This window comes from Palaemon carinicauda, chromosome 8, assembly GCF_036898095.1.
Source record: "Palaemon carinicauda isolate YSFRI2023 chromosome 8, ASM3689809v2, whole genome shotgun sequence".
Classification (NCBI taxonomy): domain Eukaryota; kingdom Metazoa; phylum Arthropoda; class Malacostraca; order Decapoda; family Palaemonidae; genus Palaemon; species Palaemon carinicauda.
The window spans coordinates 72415532-72422656 of NC_090732.1; positions in this window are offsets into that span (position 1 = coordinate 72415532).

Below are 7125 nucleotides of genomic sequence, written 5' to 3' on the forward strand. Positions count from 1 at the left end.
GTCCTGCTTAACTAGCACGATGTCTCCGGGGTGCAGCTTGGAGGGTTCCCCGGGCCGACTGTCGTGCCGGGCTCTCAAGGCACTCAAGTATTCCCTCCTCCAGCGTTCCCTAAAGGCTTTGAGTGAATCTGTCAATCTTACGTAACGATCACGTAGCTTCCGAGAGGTGAAGGTTGCGTTGAGATGGTCGTCCGGTAAGATCGGGGCCATGAGGTGGACTTGGTGTCCTCTTATCAAATGGGAGGGGGTGAGGACTTCATCCTCGCGCTCGTCACCGCTGTACATAAGCGGTCGATTATTCACCACTGCTTCTGCTTCTTTCACGAGGGTTAGCACGTGGGCGTCCGGCAGGTACTTCTTTCCGAGGGCTATCTGGAGGGTCCGTTTCGTTACTCCTATCAAACGCTCGAAGAACCCACCTTTCCAAGGTGCACGGGGCGTCTGAAACCGCCACTTTATGCCAGTTTTCCTCAGGAACTGCTGGACTTCATCCTCTTCATAAAGTCCCTGCAGGAGGTGGCTGGCAGCCTTGAAGGTTTGATGGTTATCGGACATAATGAGCTGTGGGGCACCGTGGGTGGCGCTAAACCGTCTAAGTGCCAACACGAATTCTTCTGCTTCCAAAGAGGGACAGAAGTCAAGGTACACGGCTCTGCTGGCCATGCAAGTTACGATAAGTATATACCCGGGCCGTGTCTCCGTGTGAATTGCTGCTGTGTGGTCCACTCCGACCGCCGTGAACGGTTTTGTGAGGGTGATCCTTTCCTTTGGCAGGGGGGGTGGTGGTGGCTGTCTCGTTAGAGGCTGGAAGGCTAGCTTGCATTCAGGGCATTGCCGCACGGTTCGCTTCGCAATGGAACGTAGACCCGCCACCCAACATTTCTGTCGAAAGATACCTATTAGAGTATTCACCCCACAATGCAAATGTATCTGATGTAAATAATTTAAATACATCCTAACCAAATGCCCTTTGGCTGGCAAGAGAATTAAATGATCAGTTTCTCCTACATGGGACACTCGTCCCCTGGTGCAGATGAGATTATCTACCAAAACTAAATTCAATTGTCTAGCAAAATTAGCAACTTCACGAGGTGGTCTGACTCCGCCCCTCTAAGTAGGCATAAACAGTAGGCAAATAATGTTTTTGCTCTAATTTTACAACAATACTGAACGGATGCCGTTCTATCTTAGCAAACTTTAAAACTAGTCTGGCTACTCGTAACAAGAATTGGAACCCTACTTCCCTTTTCAGGACGTCCCAAATCTCGCCTGGGGGGGTAGGACACATCTCCTCCCTCAACTCCTGTACCGCCGCTACTACGTGAGTTTGATGTAGTAGATCTTCCTCCTCGCAAGGAACAGGCTTTCCCGTGGTCCTGAGGAATTCTGGACCGTTCCTCCACAGGGGGTTAGCTTGCAATTGTTGAGCCGTTGCGCCTCGGGATAGGATATCGGCAGGGTTCTGCTGACTAGGGACATGGTTCAGACTGAAACTACAAACCTGCTGAATAAAATTAATTTCCGCCACTCTGTTAGAAACAAACACATTTTTATTAGACCTGGCATCGGGCGATGCTACCCATGCCAACGTTACCTTACTGTCGGTCCACATTACTATTTCCCGTGGCTCGATCAGATCCTTGAGCGTTCTTGCTAGTCTGCTGCCTAACAACAAGGCCAGCAACTCTAGCTTAGGGATCGTCAGCTTGCTCATCCCTTTCGGAGTGATCCGGGTTTTACTCGTTACCAGACTTACCCGATTGCATTCGTCCCTAGTATATGCTACTGCTCCATATGCCTTACTGCTGGCATCGGTGAACACATGAAGTTGTAAGCCTTTTTTTCCTATTGATCTTTGAAAGGTGATGTCGCTCACCGCTTTCAAATCATTCAACAATTCACTTGCCTCTTTAGCCCTCTCTTTTCCTAAAACATCATCCCAACCTACATTATCCTCCCATAGTTGTTGAAGGAAAAGCTTTCCCCTTACAAATAATGGGCTTATCAAACCTATCGGATCATATATGGAGACTAATAGGGAAAGTACCCTACGCTTCGTGGGTACCCATCCCTCCCCCAACTCACAGATCCTTTTGCTTTCTTTCACACACAATCTGTCCACGTCCCGGGCCCATCGCAGCCCGAGCACGTTCACACTCACAGGCTCACTCCACTGTTTCTCGCTATCGAAGGCCAAGTGATTGCTGGCCCACCCTTCTAAGGGCATACCCGCCCTTTTTAAGATGTTATGAACAGACTCATGCTCTTGCCTCATATGTTCTATATCTTCAAACGTGACCAGATAATTATCGACATAAAAAGATTTTACTAAATCTGGGCGCCCTTCCTCTTTAAAATGACAATTTAATATTTGTTGTAGCAAAAATGGACTAGCTGTGATGCCGAACACCACGACTCTAAAGGCGAAGGTAAGCGCTCGACCAGCTGCCTTGCGCCACAGAAATCGTGTGTATTTGGCATCACGAGGATCTAACAAAACACGATGGAATGCTTTACTTATGTCAGCTAACATGGCATATCGATTCAACCTAAACCTTATAATTAAACTATATGCTACTTCTACCAAATTGGGCCCAGGTAAAAGACATTCATTCAAGGACTTGCAACCTTGTGACTTGGCCGAGGCATTGAACACTATTCTAAGGGGGGTGGTACGGCTGTCTTTCTTAACACCAAAGTGTGGCATGTAATAACCTTCCACTACGGGATTTTTCACTTCTGATATAAATCCTGCTTCGAGATACTTATCTATCACTCCCTGATATTGTTCAAAATATTTCCTATCCTTTCTGAATTTTGTCTGCAACGACTCCAACTGCGCCACAGCGTTACGATAATTTGTTTCTGGCCTAGCATCCGACCCGAATGGTAGGCTAACTTGATATCCCTCAGGTTTTCTTACAACGCTTTGCGATACCTTTCGCACGGCCTCGGCCTCGCGAACAGTGTATTGCTCAGATGGGGCGATGCCAACACGGTCTAATCGCCACCGCTCATCTACATCATACAGATATGGCTCCTCCGTGATTCTGCACACTCTCAACGTTCTAACTTGTTCGACCTTTTCCCCTTGGAACAGCCACTGCGGCACCTTCCCGTACGGGGACATACCATTATGCGTTAAGAAAAGATTTATCCCATCTATTTTTTCAACACCTATGATGAAATAGCTAAAATAGTCAGCCCCAACTAAAATGTGAACGTTCTTCATGGTATCCGATTGGTTTGCTGGATCGGCTAACGTGACTCCCTTGGTCAACAGATGCTGTCTGACCTTTACATAACCCACGTTATGTATCGGGACGTCCACGTTTTCGTGTGCCACCAACTTCATACGCACGATTCTTTTCCCCATTTCAACCCTGCAACTTACTACATCATATTGTCCGCTTATTTCCTCGGAACCAAACGGAGCTATATTCAAGGATACTCTTCCTACCACCGGTAGGCCTAATTGACGGGCAATTTTTGCAGAGATGAAGCTCCTCTGGCTTCCTGAGTCGAGAAATAGGCGGACTCGCTTACTACCTTGCCTTTGTTGAATACCTGCCATGGCTGTTGGCAAGATAGTGCATGGGAGGTCCACATCAGACCTCTGCGCGATCTTTGCGCTCGTGCACGGCTTAGATTCTACTTTAACTTTGGATGGACGGGGGGCAGTTTGGTTCTGCGCAGGCGTCGCATTTACTACGGGGCGGGACGTTGTTGATTGACTATTACTACTATGACTAGGGATTGATTGCGGTCTACCCGCATCGCAAATTGCAGTGTGGTGGTTAGCATTACAGTTTCTACAGGAATTTGAAACGGGACATTTATCGCTACGATGGCCTGATTTCGTGCAATTAAAACAAAGACCCCTTTTTAATAAAATGCGACGTCTAGCAGCTACGTCTGTCACTTGGCGACATCCGTGAGGCGGATGCCGTTCGCTACAAAATGGGCAGGAATTATGGTGGATGGGATGGGTTTTCGGTCTTACACTACTGTCTGGTCTTTTGTCACTCTCAAGACTGTCGCCTCTCTGCAATGCATCGTCTTCTAACATTCTTACTATGAAATCTATTGCCTCAAAAAACTCGTCCAACGTATAGTCGCATTTCCTTAAGTGCTCTACCACTTTGCGGTATAGTTTTCCCTCCGAGAGTTTTTGATTAATGAGGCTCATGACCATGCCCTGGCCTAAGTCATTGGTACTAAGTCTTTTGATTTGTTCAATAATGATGGTCAACTCAAAACGGAACCTTTTGAGTTCTACTGGGTTTAGTGACGGCACAAAGATGTTTGCTAACTTACGGTGCAGAATCACGAGTGTCTGGTGCACGTTGCCATACTGCTTATCTAATAGGTCTAATGCTACACTATAGTTCGCGGCGGTTACACTTAGAGATTTGATGATCCTAAGCGGCTCTTTGCCCAACGTCCCCAATAAATACGTGAATTTAGACACTTCGTCTAAATCAGCTCTTCGATCCACGTGGATCGTGAATAGTTCACGGTACGATGCGTACTCTTGCACTTCCCCTTCAAACGTGGAGAGAGGCAGCAGCTTCAACCTGGGGAGGGCAACATTCCCCGTTGAAGGGCTTTTCACTTTATCTATTCTATTGTACAATAGAGTGGAAGCGCGTGTCGCTTCACCTAACATATGCCTAATTCGGGCTTCGAAACTAGTTTCTAGCTTAACGCGCTGGCTCTTGTATAGCTCTTTAAGCTGTCGGACCTCTGCCTGCAACTCCGTTACCAAATTCTGGTAAACGGACTCGGAGTAAGTCTCTATCAGCGCCCTTTGCGTTTCGCTTAGTAAATCCTCCAGTAGGCCCATCGACGCCTCGATATGCACGATCGTGGACACAGCCATCTTAATTAACTTTACTTTACGTTTGGGGGGGTTGGGCAAGGCAAGGAAAAAAGGATAATTTAACGTTAAGAAGGGACTCAAAGAACTGACCCACGTGGGCGATCGCACATCGGGACGTAGAGGACCTTAATTGTTCGTCTCTCTCTCTCTCTCTCTCTCTCTCAAAAGCTCATATTTTAAATTAGTCCTGTCCGGCTCTGGGAAGCGCTTGCGATCCGGTTCGAAGGACCAATTGTTGTGATTTTCACCAGTTTATTAAATCTGCCCGATGTACTGGGCGGATCGCAAGGCCTTGAAGAGGCAAGATTCCCCAAACTTTCCAGGAGTTAACTAAAATACGGCGATAAAATTTACAATTTTATTACAAAAATAAACTCTGATAAAGACAAACAACATTCTTAAGCATTCACAAGACTTACTGAAAAACAAGACTGACCCTAGGTAATGTAGCATGTGCTCTTCAAGCACAAAGTCCACACCGGACTCATTAACAAACTGAAAATAGTGCCAATTCGAATTCAATACACAACGAATCACACACCAAATATCCCTATTCTTATTTAACTCAGGATTCAGATCCCCAATCACAAGGATCTCTACACTAAACTGCGATATAAAAACTAAACATCTTGCACACAAACTTCTACTACAACTAACCTGGTACACAAGGTAGAGAGGAGAGATAACAATTAGAGGGGACTTACTTTGGTTGGGGACGTTGGATCAAAGAGGACGAGGTAGCCTTGCAACCTCCGACGTCACCTTTTTGGCGCAATTTGTCATGAACCTAAATTTCTAGATTGGATTTTTTTATCATGTTACAATAGAATGACGTTATTTTTCCTAATCTTAAATTACCAGCAATTGATTTTATTAGTCTCAGCGTCTTCCTACCAGGCGGTTTCCCTTTTTGGCTCTAAACGTTCACGTCCGGAACCACATTCATTCGCCCGCGAGTCCTCTCCTCTCCCTCCAATTTGACGTAGTCGTAGGTGGAGTCAAATGGCGGGAATTTCGATTGATCGGGTCGAAATTCCCGACATGAAATGTACTGGAATTTTATCAATCAATTTGTTTTTATTCGTTTTATAATAGCCTGTGCCTGTTGCCCAGTCAGAGCCACGGGGAGGCAGTTGACAGTCTAACCAACTAATCTACCACCCTACACCATATTATTTCCCATAACCATAAATATAAGCAAATATACTCAATTGAAAGAAATAATAAAACAATTAAGAAAAGGTAAATATTAAAATTAATGTAAAAGTAAATGTAAAAAGTTTTATCACAGCCACAAAAAAATTCAAGAAATTTACAACAATGATATCCTAATTGCACTTGTCCCGACCAAACAAACAACATGTTAGAATAGTTTATTTTAAAAGTTACATGAGACTACAAGTAGAAATACAACAAAAGCAGTTTTACATAAAAGCATGTAAGTGTGATGTAAGTGTGAGACGATGCACACACAAACCATCCAGGCCCCTCTTTTGTTTTTTTAATGTGCTGTTAATATATCACTTAGTACATCTGTCACAAATCCAAGTTTCATTTAATAATGTTTTGGCACCTTTATTACCACACACTGGATGATACCATGTATCACATTCTGGGCATTGCACTAGCGGGCAGTTAAATAGTGTAATGTTGACGTCCGATTGAGATTATTCTCAATAAAATGAAAATGAATCAATATTATTCGAACATTTATTCAGGAAATAACAGAAAATATCAGTGAAAATTACGTGTCAAAAAAGTGGTATATTATGGCGCCTTTACCGGTGATACAAGCGGTTTTCTATTCTCCCGGACGGCATCCGACGTCCGACTTCCAAAAAGAAGTAAAACCTCTGAAGAATTTTTCTTCACTCTTCTTCTTTCAATCGTATTTTTAGCTCTCTCATAATAATACTATAGCTACCCCTTAAACATTCTCTCCTACATCAAACTTTCTTTAATGAAACATTGGGAGGACTATTCTAAACTAGATAAACTTGACAGTAGCGCATGCCATGCTCGTGATGTCGCAGCGTAGATACACACAACAAAGGGCCTTAGTATCCCCGGTGTATGTTGGTTCTTTCCTTATACTACATGGGTCGAGATTAAATTCCTAAACTGATTTAAATATAATTTTCAACACTGCTGAATTAATGCATCTTATATTTCTCAATATCAATTAAGGTTTTTTAATTTTAAGATGTATGCCCATCGCACCAGCCCATTCCTAATTGATCATT